Here is an 18,578-nt window from a genome sequence, read left to right as displayed (position 1 = left end):
TAAGTAGCGCAGGCTTCAGACTCCTGTATAAGCTTGCATTGATCACTTCCCCCCCGAGCAACTTTCTCAGTTTCAGTCTGTTCTCCATGGCACATGACAGGAGTTGCAGTTTTCCATCCCCGCCACCTGGACAATTTTCTTGGCGTAGCTGGACTGACACACAATTCTGTCATCCTCCTGTGTGACCTCAATTCCCAGGTAGTAGCTCAGCAATCCTAAGTCACTCATCTGGAAGAGCTCATGCATCTGTGACTTGAAACAGGCAATAGTCTTGGCACTTGTCCCTGTGATAATAAGATCGTCAACATAAACTCCAACGATCAGGAACTCGTCACCCTCAGACCGGCGGTACAGTGCATGATCGTGCCCACAGCGCCTGAAACCAAGTGATGCCATGGATGCGTCTAGCTTGGAATTCCAGGCCCGTGGCGCCTGCCGGAGTCCATACAGGGCCTTCTTGAGCTTCGGTACCTTGCCTGCATTGTTGCTGTCGACGAAACCAGCGGGCTGATGCACGTACACTTCCTCCTCGAGTTCTCCATTGAGGAAAGCCGATTTGACATCCATGTGATGGACTGTCCACCGGCGATGAGCAGCAACCGCAAGAAGCAGACGCACAGTCTCAATTCTAGTCACCGGTGCAAACACCTCGTCGAAATCGATACCCTGCCGCTGAGCATAGCCTTTTGCCACGAGCCGGGCCTTGTACTTCATCACGTTCCCAGCTGGATCACGCTTCACCTTATAGACCCATTTCAGGCCAATTGCGCGGTGACCGGCGAGCGGTGATTCCAGCTCCCATGTGTCATTGTCGAGGATGCACTTGATCTCTTCTTCCATTGCTTTGCGCCACGGAGCTTGTTCCAGCGCTTCATCCACGGAGTCTGGTTCCTCCGCTGCAGCGAGACATGCCTCGCCCAGCTCGAGCTCCCCTGTGTATTTGGGGTTCGGCATGAAGATGCCACTCTGTGCACGAGTGCGCATCGGGTGCATCGGGAGCACCAAAGGTGCAGGTGCGGCAGTGGGCTCCAGTTGAGACGGTTCCTCCGACTCAGACTCTGATGAGCTTGAAGATGGGTCAGGTGATTGCGCTGGTGCCGGTGTTAGTGGCGGTGACGAGTCCATCACTGGATCCTGCACCTTCTCTGAAGACTGTGAGCTGGTCGCCCCTGGTTCAGTTTCATCAGAGAAAACAACAGTGAACCGATCGAGTCCATGTGCTGCAACTGCGGGCTTGTCCCAGCTCCATTTCTTCTCTTCTTCGAACACCACATCGCATGTGATATGCACGCGGTTCCCCACCGGATCAAATACACGGTAGGCCTTGGATCCTTCTTCGTATCCCACGAGCACACCAGCTCGAGCTCGATCCGACAGTTTGGTGATTCCAGGCCCAACAAGCTTGAAGTGTGCTGTGCAGCCAAAGGTACGGAAGTACTCCACCCTTGGCTTCTTCCCTCGCCATGCCTCATACGGGGTCATGCCCTTGAGGCTCCTCGTCGGTGATCTGTTGAGAATGTGCACGGCAGTCTTTACTGCCTCGGCCCAGAACGTGGCCGGCACACTCATGCTCTTCATCAGGCTTCGCGCCATCTCGACCACCGTTTGGTTTCTTCGTTCAACAACGCCGTTCTGCTGCGGAGAATAAGGCGCCGTCGTGTTTCTCCGGATCCCTGCCTCTTCGCAGAATGTGGTGAACTCCAGTGAGTTGAACTCACCGCCACGGTCCGTCCTGAACGCACGGAGCTTGACAACGCGGTCCGTTTCTGCGAGTGCCTTGATCTTCTTGAAGAAACGGAAGGCTTCGTCCTTGCTGTGGAGTACCTCAAGCCACATATAACGACTAAAGTCATCAACAATCAGCAGAAAGTACTTGCTACCTCCGGGCGAAGTCGGTGTGATGGGGCCGCAGAGATCTCCGTGGACAAGGTCGAGCACGCGCTCTGCTCTATAGGCACGTCGCACGAGGAAATGGAGTCTCGTGCATCTTCCCAAGTGCGCAGCCGTTACAGAAATGATCGAGATGATCGACCACCGGCATCCCTCTCGCCATGCCTTTTGCGCCCAGCTCGTGCAACGCTCGGAAGTGCAGATGTCCGAAGCGTGCATGCCACCTCCATGCGAGATCCTCTCCTGCCGCCGTGAGCGAGACGGACCGGCGGCTGCGAGCTTGAACTCCACCGGGTACGATGCTGTTCGAGGCTCGCTGCACCCGTGCGAGCAGCTTTTTTTGCTGATCGAACAGACGCAGTTCTCCACGTCCGATGATCGACTGGCACCCAACCTCGTCTAGCTGCCCAAGACTCACGATGTTGGTGCATAGCTTGGGGATGTAGTAGACGCTGCTGAGCGCCCGGTGCTCGCCGTTTCCATCGACGAAGAGAACGGTGCCACGCCCATGGATCTCCACCAGTGAGCCGTCGCCGAACTTGACCACGCCGTGCATGGAGCTGTCGACGTCGGTGAGCATCTCCAGGCACCCAGTCATGTGGTTACTTGCACCAGAGTCGAAGAACCACCGCTTGCCGTCGCTGGGAGTGGGGATGACGCGTTCCTCGTTGAGGTAGACGAACTGCGTGCCGGCGCTCGCCCCCCCGTGCGCGCCCAGGGCGCGCTCAGGACATGGTCTGGGCTCACCGTTCGCGACCAGTGCGCGCTCTGTCGCGACGTCTGGAGCGCTGACAACGCTTGCAGCGAGCAGCATCTGGGGTGCCGCTTGTGCAACGTGTGCCTCCTCAGCTTGGGCGATGTGTGCTTCGCCGCCCTTCTCACGCCGATCACGCTCCCGCTTGCGGCACTCTTTGGCCCAGTGCCCACGAATGCCGCAGTATCGGCACTCGCCCTTTCGCCTAGGAGCGCCGTCGCCTCCACCAGGCTTGCCTGGGCCGCGGTCGCCCGCGTGCTGCTTGGGCTTGTAGTCGCCCTTCTGCTTCCGATCGCCCCCTGAGGACGACCCTGCGCCGCGGTCACCGAGTTTGCTCCGTGCCGCCCACTCCTCCTCCGTAAGGAGCAGGCGACCACCCGCGGCGGACTTCTCCTCGTCGGCTTCCCGATCTTCGCAGACGACGAGGCGCCCTGTGAGTTCCTCCAGGGTCATCTTCTTCAGATCGAGCAGCGACTCGATCGCTTGTGCCATCTCCTTGTATGGCTTGGGCACCGTGCGCAGCACCTTGAGCACGGCCTTGCGCTCGTCGATGGGATCGCCGAGCACCTCAAGATCTGTCATAATCGTGCTGAAACGAAGAACATAAGACTCGATTCCTTCTCCGCTATGATACCTGAGGTTGTCGTACTCCGAGCGGAGCGTTCCAGCCTTGACTTCGCGCACGCGCTCGCTGCCGACGCGCATGGTCTTGAGTGCCTCCCACGCATCATGCGCCGTGTCCTTGATGGCCAGGACGCGGGTGAGCTCCGGCGGTACCCCCTTGAGGATGTAGGCCAGGGCACGACGATCGTCACGGTTTGTACCGTTGAGGTCGTTGACGACGTCCCAGTGCCCCTCCGCCTCCATCTGCACCTTCATCACCAACGACCACTCCTGGTAGTTGGTCTTGGTGAGCATCGGAGGCTGTGAGCCTCCTCCGCCGTGGTACACGCGCTCAACGATGCGCTCGTCCTTGCCGTCGTTGAGAGACAGCCGCGCCAGGGACTTCGATGCGGAAGCCGCCGGCAGTTCTCCCTTGTCCTTGTCCTTGTCGTCGCCGTCCTGCGATCCCGGCATGATTCCGCGACGGATCAAACACCGCGCGACAGTGGTGAGGCGGATCGAACACCGCGCGCTCTGATACCACTTGGCGTTGCCGGATCGTGAACAGTGCCTGACGATGAACAGCAGACAGGAGAAAACTAGGGAACGAGAGAGAGAGAGAGAGCGAGACTCAGTATTTTTGTGCCGCGTTTTTAACTGCTCGGCTTTTCCGTTTCTTATTCTTATTAAGGTGGATCTCACGATCCTTACAAAGTGGAAACAAATCATAACCCACTCCTCCGAACTGACCGGCCATGCCATCCCATGGCGTTCGGCAGACTAGGTCCACTACTATCACTAAAACCTGGGCAACATCGTGCCATCCCACGATTCCACATCCTAGTGATTATCTACTCTAAGGATAACTGAAAACGACCTAGCTACGTCGGACAGTGAACAAGCTCACAATGCCCGACACTTATTTCTGAATAAGCTGTAAACTGAAACTAGAGAGGTGCAGCAGGATTATCCTTCAGAGCAGGGATTAAGTAGGCAGTGCGGCTGAGGCTGAGCAAGTGAGCAGGGTAGGTGCGCCTGGGTGTGGGTTGGTGTGGACCTGGAAGGCGAAGTTGACCACAGGATTGGTTGGTGCTCTTGGGAGCGCTGCTGACTTGGTCGTCTTCTACTAGGAGGCGCTCGTCGTCTTAAGCAGGCATATGCACTGCCCTGCGTTTCTCATCCACAGTAATCTGCTAACTTGCTATTAGCAACGTTGGTATCAACATGAAAATAATTTTGTGAGGTTCATTTTCCCCTATGTATGTGCTCACATGGTCAAGATTCAGTATGTCAGTTCTTTTAAACGGGATATGCTAGTATTATTCATGGATCATGTTGTTAACAGCTCATATATATGTTAACAGTCATTGTACTACTAGTTATAATCACACATCAGATGGTTAGCTGTACACCACACTAGTGTCTGCTGCGTGCTACACTACCTGTTGTTGCTGAAGGTGGTGTTACCTAACTCACTGATACCACAAACACTCAACTTCGAGTTCTCAACGTGCAAACCATGCTCCTTTTGTTGTTGTCGATATTGAAGAATTTGAAGCAAGCAGGGTAGCTGCTTAATTACACCATGTGTACAAAACTACTACTCTATATTCTTCTTAAATAATACAAAAGGTGCCAGGTTTGTCTAGCCAAAGCAAACTATGGACGACCGGGGTCGTCATCTGGTAGCTAGTGCTCCATGTTCTTTTGGGGTGTGAAGAAAACCCCACATATTCTATTTTTAGGTTTGAGATTAAGCTAGCACACATGGGACATGGCCGTGTAGGAGTCGAGCTGAGCTCGATCGTGACCTTGAGTATTTCCTATCGTAGTATTGCATTAGTACCACGTTTTTTTGCTGTCTCTTTTCCTGTGTATGAATTTCCTTGCTGCCAAAACCCTCTCATGTGATGCGTTCCCCAGGTCGGTCGGTCAGTCAGAGTCAGGGGTCCTCTCATGTTATACATACTAGTTGAATACCCGTGCGTTGCTACGGTCCATCATTTTTTCTTTACACATGCAATATAATGCATATACGAATTCAAGTGTATAAAAAAACAATTGAATATGTTTCACACTATGCACCTTTGTTCGAGAAAAACATGTCTACAACAGAGAGAGAAACCTTTCCAAAAGCATCTTCATGTTCATGATGATGAATTATCTTCAGTTCTTGTAGTTACCATCATGGTTAGAAAAATTGTGGTGATGCATTACTGGTCAGGTAAATTTAGTGATCTTACATTTTTCATCTAGTTCGCCTATCAGTTTTTTTTTTTTGAAGATTATCATGTACTTCTATGCAATGACCTATAACCAGAACTTGTCATTGTAATGTATATATGCTGCCATCCTTGTGTAGGTGTTGCAATGCAACACACATATGGCACCCCCCTTAACTTTTTAGGTGTAGAGTGGCAGCTATGAACCCTCCCTAATCATAATCTATGGTGCTACGGTTGCAAATATCAGTCTGAAGAATCAAGTCAATGAAAAATGTTTCACCACACATTTGGCAAACACACTTGCAACGAAAATAAGTATTGCAATCATTCAGGTCTTCCTTTTTGGAAATAATCACTTCTCAAACAGAGAAATAAAGTGTGTTCTGCGTGTGTGGGGGTGGGGGGATGAAGCCACCCTTTTACCATAAATGCAAGACTTGGAAACATAACTATTTTTACTTGATCTGAATGGTATTTGCCATTACATGAATAGACTACCGACTATTGAATTAGATCGAAGATGAAATATAACTGAAACCAGTGCTGATTCTCAATGTAATCTTCATCAGCCACGACAGGGCCACCATGTCCAGCGGCTTGTCTGGTACCTTGCCGCTCAGCTGTATCCACCGTTTGCCTGCCCAAATGAGTGTTTTCAGAAAGGAAATATCCAGGAGACAGATTAAAAATATAGCATGTCGGGCATCACCTGCTAGAAGTCTCCAATATCCCATGCTCTATTTCTATATTCCAAAGAATGTTATGTTGCTATAATTCATAAATGGACATATGTGGACCGTGGAGCCTTAAGAAGCAAACATGTGTGGCTAGAGCAGGATGTATATCAATATACCATGACAACATCGTTGTTTTCTTCTCAAGTCTCTTCTCATACACAACGGCACGGGAAAGAAACAATCACCAGTTAGGTCATGAAAATAATTTCTTCTTTGTATTCCACCAGTCTCCAATATCCCATGCTATGTTTTTGTATTCGAAATATCCTGGGATGTAGTAGCAAGTTGAAGAGCATCTCTTGCATTTCGTCGCGTCTAAAATTATTTAATTTGGAATGTTAAGGAAGACAGTGTATACAAAAATAAAGAAGCAGACAACATAAGCCCCTCCTTTGCAACATGGAGAAAGAAAAGACTCCGTTGAATAAACATGAAATCTAGAACTGATATTTGACTTGTAAATAACTGCTTGAATATATACCTACAGTTTAATCATGTAAATGATCATATAGTACTACTATTTACACCTAGTAGCTATTTTCTTAGCAAAGTGATACTACCTCAAAAACTGAATTCAGCTCAACTAAAAGGGTGGGGGGATGAAGCCACATTTTAACCATCAGTGCAAGACCTGGAAACATAACTATTTTAACTTCAGCTGAATTTGCTTTGCAATTACATGAATAGAGTACTGACTATTGAATTAGATTGCAGATGAAATATATGGCCACTGAAACCAGTGCTCACTCTCAATGTCATCTTCTTCAGCCGCGACAGGGCCGCCAAGTCCAGCAGCTTGTCTCGTACCTTGCCGCTCAGCTGCAGCCATGGTTGGCCTGCCCAAATGACTGTTTTCACACAGGAAATATCCATGAGGCGATTGAAAATATAGCATGTTGATCGGGCATCACCTGCTAGATGTCTCAAATATCCCATGCTCTGATTCTATATTCCAGAGAATGTTATGTTTGCACTTCAAAACCAGACATATGTGGACCCGCGGAGCCTTAAGAAGCAAACATGTGTGTCTAGTATTTATATAACTGCCCAAAACTGAGACGCGTCATAGAGCGGGATGTATATCAATATACCATGACAACAGCGTTGTTTGCTTCTCAAGTCTCTTCTCATACACGTCTGCGGGGAAAGAAACGATCACCGGTTAGTTAATGAAAATAATTTCTTATTATGGTACTATATTCCACCAGTCTCCAATATCTCATGCTCTGTTTCTGTATTCAAAATATCCCCGGATGTAGTAGAAAGTTGAAGAGCATCTCTTGCATTTCATCGTGTCTACTATTATTTCATTTGGAAAGTTAAGGAAGACAGTGTGCAAAGATTACGAAGCAGACAACGTAAGTCCCTCCTTTGCAACATGGAGAAAGAAAAGACTCTGTTCAATAAACATTAAATTTTTTTTATAAATAAACATGAAATCAGGAACTGATATTTGTCCAGTTTATAACTGCTTGAATATATACTTACATTTTAATCATGTAAATGATCATATAGCACTACTATTTACAGCTAGGAACTTTTTTCTTAGCAAAGTGATACTCAAAAACTGTTTATAGGGCGGAGAAACTGGGAATGATAGAGAACATAATTCAGTTTGATCACGTTTTGAGTAACCAGATCCTGAGAAAAATACTGCTGCCACGATAACATGGTACCAACGCAAACGCATTTGTATACTACCTACGAACAGAACTGTAGAATGTTTTCCAAGTTACTAAATAGCAACACATGCATTGTCTCGAACTAAGACTGACAATAACACAAAAGAAAGACCTCACCAAGGTATGTCAACAGTATATATGCTCTTTGTGCCACACAATTCTTTGAGCAAAAATTTCAACTAACATGTATATTAGTTGTGACTATTCCTCTGTCTGCCAATAACTTAATCGACATGCATAGAGCCCGTCCAATGAAGATTAATTAATTATCATTGCAATGTTCACTTAGATTAATGATTTGATATTTCCACTATTCACGATCTTAGCTGCATTGAAAATCTTATGATGGGTCTTTGCTCCCTCCAGTGTCGCACACAGGCGACACCGGGGGCTCCCCGCCGCCGACCCCCACCCTCTCCACCGGCCTCCTCCCTTGCCGCCGCTGCCACCGGCCCTTGCCGCGGCGGCGGGGCCTGCTACCAAAGGTGGCAGGGGTTCTTTCTCCTTCGCTTGGGGCGCAGGCAGAAGGCCGACGCGACTGGGACGGCGTCGTCCGGCTCGCCGGCGCTTGGACGCCGGGGCGGCGGCCCCGGGAGGCTGCGGTGGCTGGTTCGTCGCTGCTGCATCGGCAGCGGTCGGGCGGCGGCCGGCTGTGCGCGAGGTGGCCGCCCCCAGTTTCATCCGCGACCCGGCGGCTGTGGTGGGCCACTGTGTGTGGCAGGCTGCCAGCGGTGGCACCTGCAGCCCATGGTAGAGGTGTGCCATGGCGCATGGATGCGGCGTGGCGGCGCCGCTCTTCTGGTGGTCGGGGTGCTGTTTGGCGCCCCACGGCGAGCGGAAGCCGGAGCGGCGGCTCCTGTTTTTGCTGCTCTGCCCTGGTCGTGCGGGCGGCAGGGCACGACCGCGTGGGCGGCCGGGGGCCGCGTCGTGAAGGTTGGCTTCGTGCGGCGGCGATGGTGTGCTGCGACGCGGGCCTGTCTTCTTCGCCTTCGTGGATGGGCTTCAACGACTTGGGTTTTGGTGAACTCCGCGCGAAAGCACTGCATCCACTTCGGTTGGTGCCGGCGATGCCGGCGTCCTTGAACGTCGCTCCCCTCGTTGGAGGCATTGTCGAGGAGCTCCTTCACCTCCCTTGTTGTGTGAAGCCTCAGACTCTCCGGGTGAAAACTTGAGCTTTGGCTTTCTCTAGAGCGGGCATCGGCGGCGCCATCGTCGTCTCCTCCTTGGGGGCGATGCCTTGGAGGTCTGGTACTCCGCTAGCCAAGTTTCAGCATGCTTTGTGTGGCCTCTGCTTCGCCGGCCAGGTTGGTGCGCGGTCTCGGGACCGGTGTGGATGTCGGAGCGGCGGCTCCGGAACTCTCCTATCTTTGAGTGGCGTCCCTTCTTGCTTGGGCTGAAGTGTCGCCGGCTTGTAGAGTACGCGGCCTCGGGGCCGGTGTGTTGTGTTTGGGTGTTTTCTAGTGTGCGCGGTCTCGGGACCGGTGTGGACGTAGGAGCGGCGGCTCCGGGAGCTTTCTGTTTTGAGTGCTGCCACTTCTTGCTAGGGCGGGAGTGTCGTCGGCTCGGTGCCGGTGTGTGGCGTTTGGCGTTTGGGTTGTACGGTTTTCGGTCAGTCTCCTTATAAACTGACCAAATTTCACTCTTTTTAATGAAAAGGCAGTGCTCCTGCCGGTTGCTCCAAAAAATTAATGATTTGATAGCTTATGGTTCTCTACAGTGAACTTAAAATTAGAATAAACACCTGCTGACAACAATAGATTGAAGAGCTCCAGATATTCATATTAATGTAGGGTAAGAAAACATTCTCTTGTATTTCAGCATTAACTACAGAGTATTTAACATTTTGCATCCTTACCATTACGAATTTTATCTCCTGCATAACAATTTTCAAAGCCAACTTTGCAACCAATCAGGCTGAATCTATGTGAATAGAAAATAAAGAAACTTAAACTGAGAGGACATCAAGTCGCTCATAATTCACTCCTTTTGCTTGGTTCAGAACATCTCTGATTCACTACTCAAGTGTTCACTTCGGATTCAGAAACTAAGTTTGAACAAACCTGAACAAGAACCATCAACTGTTGGCTCCGCTTATTTATCTAACAATTAACAAACGCTGTAGCGCCTAGAGGGTTATCAAGCAGCATGATTTATTTTTTGTTTCAAGAATCAAGCAGCATGATTTTTTTGCGAATGATCAAGCAGCATGACTTTGATTGATTGACCTATACTTACAGTGTCGATATGCTATCCCTATTCTGGGACATAGCCTTCCATCTCCACGCGGAGCTACATGACCCATCGTGCTATGGGAGAGGCGTGAGGTAGACTCCCAGTGCCGGCGCACGGTGAACTGCTGGTCTTGCGGTGGACTCCCGGTAAAGGCGCGAGATGACTGCGGGTGGTGGGCTTCCTGATGGACGGCGAGCCTTGGCAGTCAGTCGTCTCCACCAGGCGGTTGACGGCACCGCGCTTCCAGCGATATAGTCCTTGAGCGGCTGGAGATCTGGGATCCGATTCCAGCCAAGCCAATAACCTGATTAATCTCCAAAACGGCAGAGAAAAATTGAACAAATAAACCTTCAGATTTATTAAGATTTTCCAAGAAATCCAAAGAAGAATTGGCAAGATCCGGCCCTCGCTCGGATACCGGCTCATCAAGATCTGATCGCCTCCACGGCCGGATCGAGGTTCTCCTCAACACCGCCTGTCACGGGACGCGTCGGCTTCGCTCCCCGCGGCATCTTTTTCTTCCTGGGTTCACATAGGAGCATCGAGGAGAGGAGCTGGCCGGTTGGGTCGTGAACAGAAGAACGAGGCGGTGCGCTCAAGAAGTAGCAGGCGTGGGCGGCGTGTGGGAGGAACGTGGTGTGCATGCGGTTGCTACGATGCCGGATATGGAGATGCGGATGATTTCTTCACGAGCGGGGAGAGTAGAGGACGTACCAACCATCTCACCACCTCTAGACATTTAATATAGTAGAGATTCCGGTCTGAATGTTTAACACATTCTGATGCAAACTTCCGGCCGGCCTAGCCATTCATCCTCCGTCAATCAAGTTTCCTTCTCAAGTGCACACTTGACTTGACGGACTTGACTATTGTTGAGCAGATATCCTGGGAAGAATCATTTCTTTCATGTTTTACATTGTACTCGAGAGATTACATGGTAATAACTGTAATAAAGATTTTCAGATGTGGCTGCGCCCAAGTACCAATAACCAAGGGCAAAATTGTGCGTGTTTGGCCACGAGGCCAACGCACATGCCAGCCTTTTCCACGGCAAGTGGCATTTGGTTGTATCTCCAGCCTTAGACTAAGACAGTTTCACCAGGAGGAGGAACGGAAGCGGAAGAAGCTGCTCTTGCGTCTGCTCGGTCATCCGCGTGCACACTGTGACCACTCCTGCGAGACTGACTGAAGGTGAAGGTGAAGTTTACGTGGAATGCGTGCGTTCATACGTGGGCAGATTCTCCCTTCGAGGTTCAGCCTATGGAAAATAGATTATTGGTGACCTTTATGTTGGTTGCGGTGGCGGAGCTGGTATACAATTGAACCCAACGAATTTCTTCAAACCTTCACCAATTTAGTCTTTTACTTGGTTCATTAGTGGAGATCACAACATAACTAGTAGAGCTCAACCCAATGAGCTTATGTTTCAGCTTCGCCCTTGCTGCAAATGCATGTAGTTTCCTTGAGGTGAAAATGCATGTAGTTTCCTTGAGGTGAAAATGCATGTGATTTCTCTCTAGTAGAAATTTAATGAGTTGTGCAACCCACTTGTAATCACTAGGCGATTCAGCTCACAACCCAATGTTCTCAACCAAGTCCACCAGGTCAAGCACTACTAGTAGTATAAGCTTTTGTTTCAATCACGAGAGTCATTTATGCAAGTGAACCTTCCTTTAGATGTACTCTCAATATTTTGGTGTGTATCCTCGCTGTTTTTGGTTTCTTCTTGATATTGAGTTAGTATAGGAGTCGGGTGTACTTATATCTTCTTGGTATTAATATATTGTCTTTCATTAAAAAATATGTCTTTTGTTAAAAGATTAAGTGATAAAACGGGGACTGGCGGATGGCAACATGCAATAGAGATGCCCCCCCCCCCCCCTTGGGTTCCCCACCCCTACCATGGTTGAGTTTCCCTATTGTGACCATCGAGATCAGTGACGACTTGGTGCCACGGTTTGAGATAGGATCTACTAACGACAGTAACTGCCACTAGTAGAAAATACCATATCAGCGGCCTGTTCAAAATGCACTTAGTTGCGTGTGCCAGACCTGTCGCCGGTATATCACCGTTGGTATACATCACCGGAAATCTCGTGTCGACCACCACCTTGCTGGTAATGGAAATATCTGTGGCGTGCCACCTATCACGCCACTAGTAGTGTATATATTGGTGGTGCACCGCCTAGGTAACATGCCATTAATGTTTTTCCTTTTTTAAAATCTGCTACTCTTATTGAATTTAACAATAATATTATGTATCGGTACCAAAAAATAACCACATAGACATAGTGATACGGCACGAACAATAACTAGCAAAAAATGGCAACACTTCAACAATAAAAGAATACCAACAGTAACACTATCAAGTTCAGCTCTTATTATATGCATCATAGATAGTATCAACCGTCTCCGTACATCATTCCGTCATTATAGGTCACATGGATCCTTGGATGATTTGTTTCCTGAAGATACATCAAGAGCCTCCCACCAGCTCGAAACCCCTTCTCTTCATCAAATCCTCTCCAAGTATCGTAACCGAAATCGTCCGCTTTGTTGGTGACAAAAATATTGTAGTGTTAATTGGGCCAACCATTTTACCTAGCATTCACAACTGGGCCACCGCCGAGGTCTCCTCATCGATACCAATGTTGAGTTTCTCCAAAACCGCACGCATTGTCGAGCAAGGGATGATATAATCCACATGTTAGGACAATTAGAAGACATTTTGTACAATGAAATCAGCCACATGTTGAAGAACTGTAATTAGACATTACCAACTATGAATAAAACAACCACATGCATGTTGAATCAGAACATACCATCTTATGTAGAAGAAAAATGGAAGATCTACGTAAAAGCATATGATGAACCTGTTAGTGATGTATAGACCCCTTTACTGTATATTCCTAGTGTATGAGTGGTTCCCTGCATATTGCACCATGTACATGTATGCGGCATTTGGCCAACAGTGAATATTAGTTGCTCATTCACAACATGGTATCATAGCTCATTGTTTAGCTCTTTGCACGCTGCAACTCCGTGCTTGATCCGCGCCGCCGGTGATCTTTCCGACCGCTGCTGCTCCACGTCCTCTCTCTCTTCTTCTCCCATTCTTGTCGGAATCGAGTTGTCCAAGAAATTTCGTCATTTCTATCAAGATTAGAGCTCCAAATCGAGCTCGAATCGCTGGGTTTTGTCGATGGTCACCCCGGCCCTTCTCAGCTCCAGCCGTGGCCGGCCTGCCCCCGTCCCGGCCGCTGCCGCCCCTGGCTGCGTCATCCCCGGCCGGATCTGCCCCCGGCTACGCTGTCCCCGGCCGAACCCGCCCCGGAGCGCCTCTGGTTGGCCCCGATCTAGCCGTTTCCAGCCCTGATCCGGCCAGATCTGGTTGGCCCCGCCCCGTGCTGGCTCCCTACGGCCCTGGGCCGGCCCTCTCCGCCTGCTGTCTCCGTCCACGCCCTGCTATCTCCGGCCACCTCCTGCGCGGCTCGTTCTGGCCGGTCCTACTCCGGCCGAGTTCTTGATCTAGATCCAGATCTGATTCCAAAAAAAAATTTGCCCGGATGATGGCGTCCTCCACGTCTGGCTATATCAGTATTCCTCGGTGCCTAGTGATCTTTGATGATACCAACTATGGAGAGTTTGCTGCCTTTATGCGCATTCACATGTGAGGTCTTCTCCTGTGGGGTGTTCTTATCGGCGAGGTCTCCTGTCCGCCGCATCTCACTGCTCTTGTACCTCCTACCCCGCCACCAGCGCCACAGACCCTTCCTGATGATGTTGATCAGGTTGCTCGGGACGCAGCCAGGTCTGCTGAGATTGCTGTTGATGAAACATATGAGCAGCAGGTACTTTCTTATTTAGAGGCTCTTGGTTCCTACCGTGATAGTCTAGCTGCTTTTACTCACTGGTGCGATGAGGATGTCAGGGCTGCTGCTGTTCTTTCTCATAGTGTTCAGCCATAGTTTGCTTCTGAGTTTATGGGCCTTGCTACTATTGCTGAGATGTGGTCTCACCTTCGTCAGCGCTATCAGCCTTCTAGGGATTCTCTATATTTATCTATGTTGCGTCAGGAGCATGATCTTCAGCAGGGTGACTCTACTATTGATGAGTTCTACACCCAGAGTGCGGCGGTCTGGCACCAGCTTGACTCCCTTCGCAGTGCTGTCTGTGGCACTTGCCAGTGTTGCCGGACAGTACGTTCAGATATGGATTTTCAGAGGATCCATGAGTTCCTGTCTCGACTCCGCCCTGAGTTTGAGCCTCGTCGTGCCCAGTTGTTTGCTCGAGGCCGTGTTCCTATCTCAGAGGTGTTGGCTGAGCTTCGTGCTGAGGAGACTCGTCTGCGGGGTGCTGGACTGCTTGGGACACCTTCTGTTCTTGTTGCTCGAGTTCCCACTGCACCTGCACCGCCGCCTCTATCCGCACCAGTGCCTGCTACTTCTGGAGGAGCCCGCCCCTCTCGCGGTGGGGGTCGCCCTCGTCCTCCTCGGTTCTGCACTCACTGTCAGAGGTCTGGTCACCTTGAGTCTGACTGCTATCATAAGCATCGGGGTGTGCCTCCTCATGCTCCACCTTCAGCGCCTGTCACCACCGGCTTCACTGAGCAGGATATCGCGAGGCTTCAGCGTCTCCTTGCCTCCTCTGGCTCTGCTTCGACGGGTACTGCTGCCTCCACGGCTGGTTCCTCTACACAGTCAGGTACATCTTCGTGGGTTCTGGATTATGGAGCTTCTTTTCACATGTCTCCTGATTCTTCCTCTCTTTCTTCTCTTCGCCCTCTTCCTCTTCATGTCCGTGTTCTTACTGCCAATGGTACTTCTCTTCCTGTTGCTGGTCATGGCATTCTTTCTACTCCCTCCTTTTCCATTCCTGATGTTTCTCATGTTCCCCATCTTACCATGAACTTGGTTTTCCGCTGCTCAACTTGTTGATTCTGGTTGTCGGGTCATTCTTGATGTTGACTCTTGTTCTGTTCAGGACACTCACACTCGGGCACTGGTTGGGGCTGGTCCTCGGTGTCGTGACTCCCAGGGACTTTGGGAGCTTGACTGGCTTCATGTTCCTTCTTCCACCACTTCACCGACCACACCACGTGTGCTTGCTGCTTCCACTCCCGCCTCCTTCCAGCAGTGGCATCATCGTCTTGGTCATCTTTGTGGCTCTCGCTTCTCGTCTTTACTTTGTCGAGGTATTCTGGGGATTTGTCTCAGGAGATGTCTCGCTTCAAGGTTGTCAGGGTTGTAGGCTCGGTAAACAAAATCACTTACCTTACCCTACCAGTGAGTCTGTATCTCAGCGTCCTTTTGATTTGGTTCATTCTGATGTATGGGCCCCGGCTCCCTTTGCTTCCAAGGGGGGCCACCGCTACTATGTTATTTTTATAGATGACTTCTCTCGCCACACTTGGATCTATTTTATGACTTCTCGCAGCAAGGTTCTATCGATATATAAGCGTTTTGCTAACATGGTCCATACTCAGTTTTCCACGCCTAGTCGTGTTTCGGGCTGACTCCGCTGGTGAGTATATCTCCCAGCTGTTGCGTGGTTTTCTTGCAGAGCAGGGCACTCTTGCCCAGTTCTCCTGCCCTGGTGCACATGCCCAAAATGGTGTGGCTGAGCGCAAGCATCGCCACCTGCTTTAGACGGCTCGTGCGATGATGATCGTTGCCTCTCTTCCTCCTCACTTCTGGGCTGAGGCTGTGTCTATCTCCACCTATCTCATCAACCTTCAGCCCTCCACGGCCCTGCAGGGCAGTGGCGGAGCCAGCTTGTGTTAGGGTGGGGCATGCCCCACCCTAACATTTCATCATAGCATACTCTTTAGTGAGAAAAAATAAAATTATAAAAAAATATGGCTCATATGTACTTAGATTATTTTAGTTGCCCCACCCTAAGAAAATTTTCTAGATCCGCCACTACTGCAGGGTGGTATTCCTCTTGAGCGTCTTACTGGTTGTGCCCCTGATTATTCGACCCTTCGCCTTTTTGGTTGCGTTTGCTATGTTCTTCTCGCTCCACGCGAACGCACCAAGCTAACTGCTCAATCTGTTGAGTGTGTCTTCCTTGGCTACAGTCCTGAGCACAAGGGATATAAATGTTGGGATCCTATTGGTCGTCGGATGCGCATATCTCGGGACGTCACTTTTGATGAGTCCTGCCCGTTCTACCCGCGTCCCTCCTCCGCTTCCTTTTCGGTGGATGATATCTCTTTTCTCATGTTTCCTGACTAACCTCCTCCCGTGCCTCAGGTTCCTGCTCCGCCGATCCTCTCCCCACCTTCTACTCCTTCTTCACCCACTAGGCCCCCTCTCCTCCCTCACCGCCTTCCCCACCCTCCATATCTTCCTCTCTAATCTCGCCTTCCTCACCTACGGTGGTCCCTCCCTACTCTTTTCACTACTCCCGTCGTCCCCGTGAGGATGATGATGCTCCTCCTGACACACCCTCCACCTCTGGTGTGATGCCCTCACCGTCTGAGCCAACTCATCATCCTCGTGCTCATCCTCGTGCTCCTCCTGATCGCTATTCTCCCACTCACTATGGTCTCTCTGCTGTCCTTGAGCCGACCTCTTATCAGGATGCTCTTGCTCATCCCGAATGGCAGCTAGCGATGGCTGAGGAGATTGCTGCTCTTGAGCGTACTGGCACCTAGGATGTTGTCACTCCTCCTTCCTCTATTCGTCCCATCACCTGCAAGTGGGTCTACAAGATCAAGACTCGCTCCGATGGTTCTCTTGAGCGCTACAAGGCTCATCTTGTCGCTCCCGGCTTTCAGCAGGAGCATGGTCGTGACTATGACGAGAACTTTGCTCAAGTGGCTCACATGACCAGTGTTCGTACTCTTCTTGACGTTGCTTCTGTTCGTCACTGTTCTGTCTCTCAGCTTGATGTGCAGAATGCTTTTCTTAACGGTGAGTTACGTGAGGAGGTATACATGCAACCACCTCCTGGCTACTCTATTCCCGATGGCATGGTCTGTCGTCTTCGACGCTCTCTCTATGGCCTTAAGCAAACCCCTCGCGCCTGGTTTCAGCATTTCGCCTCTGTGGTGACCTCTGTTGGCTTTGTCCCTAGCGCACATGACCCTGCGCTCTTTGTTCACACTTCTTCTCGTGGTCGGATTCTCCTTCTTCTTTATGTCGATGACATGATCATGACAGGTGACGACCCTGAGTTTATTGCCTTTGTCAAGGCCCGTCTTCGTGATCAGTTTCTCATGGGTGATCTTGGTCCTCTTCACTACTTTCTTGGGCTTGAGGTTTCCTCTACCTCTGATGGCTTCTATGTCTCCCAGGAGAAGTATATTCAGGACCTCCTCACTCGTGCAGCTCTCGGTGATGAGCGCACTGTCGAGACTCCTATGGAGCTCAATCCATCTCCGTCCCACTGATGGTGATCCTCTTCCAGACCCGACTCGCTATCGTCACTTGGTTGGGAGCCTTTTCTACCTTGTTGTCACCCGTCCTAACATCTCCTACCCGGTCCACATTCTGAGTCAGTTCGTGTCTGCTCCCACTAGTGTCCACTATAGTCATCTCCTTCGTGTCCTCTGCTATCTTCGTGGCACTATCTCCCGTCGTCTTTTCTTTCCTTGCTCCAGCTCCTTACAGCTCCAGACCTACTCAGATGCTACCCGGGCTAGTGATCCATCGGATCGCAAGTCTCTTTCTGCCTACTGTGTTTTTCTTGGTGGTTCTCTCATTGCTTGGAAGACCAAGAAGCAGGTTGCAGTCTCTCGTTCGAGTGTTGAGGTTGTGTTGCGAGCGATGGCTCTCTTGATGGCAGAGGTGACTTGGTTACGCTGGTTACTTAAGGACTTTGGTGTTTCTGCTGACGCCCTGACTCCTCTTTTATCGGACAGTACTGGTACCATCAGCATTGCGCGTGATCCGGTGAAGCACGATCTCACCAAACACATTGGTGTTGATGCCTTCTATGTGTGCAGGATCAGGTTATGGCTCTTCATTATGTGCCTTCCGAGCTACAGCTTGCTGACTTCTTCATGAAGGACCAGACTAGAGCACAACATGGGTTCTTTCTCTCTAAACTCAGTGTTGTTGATCCACCATGAGTTTGAGGGTGGTTTTAGTGATGTATAGACCCCTTTACTGTATATTCCTAATGTATGAGTGGTTCCTTGCATATTGCACCATGTACATGTACTGGCCTTTGGCCAACATTGAATATTAGTTGATCATTCACAACAGAACCCATTTCCAAAAGTGTTTATTACCGGCTTCCAACTTTCTAAATAAATTCATGACATAGTCATGTTTCATTGTCTCCTAAAGCCCAATAAAATCCAAAGAACAATCACTCAATATATTAGAGATACAGGTGGAAAAATTTACTTTTTCCCCACACTTCTACTATTCCAAAAAGAACCTACTATCTCTGTCACAATGCATACGGCTTGCGTGTATTTCTAGTTTATCAATTTGATTAACAT

General features: G+C 49.9%; 1 long non-coding RNA gene across 1 annotated transcript; it reads right to left on the bottom strand.

The window, feature by feature from the left end:
* Window positions 1–5,788: 5,788 nt before the first annotated feature.
* LOC124687014 lies at window positions 5,789–6,729 on the bottom strand. Its single transcript, XR_006998051.1, has 2 exons — window positions 6,182–6,729; window positions 5,789–6,109 (listed from the first exon to the last, which is right to left on the bottom strand). It is a non-coding gene; the product is annotated as an uncharacterized LOC124687014 (long non-coding RNA).
* Between the last annotated feature and the right edge of the window lie 11,849 nt (window positions 6,730–18,578).

The sequence above is a fragment of the Lolium rigidum genome, chromosome 2 (genome assembly GCF_022539505.1).
Source record: "Lolium rigidum isolate FL_2022 chromosome 2, APGP_CSIRO_Lrig_0.1, whole genome shotgun sequence".
Classification (NCBI taxonomy): domain Eukaryota; kingdom Viridiplantae; phylum Streptophyta; class Magnoliopsida; order Poales; family Poaceae; genus Lolium; species Lolium rigidum.
Note: the sequence above shows the minus strand (reverse complement) of the source record. Positions and strands in the feature narration are given on the sequence as shown.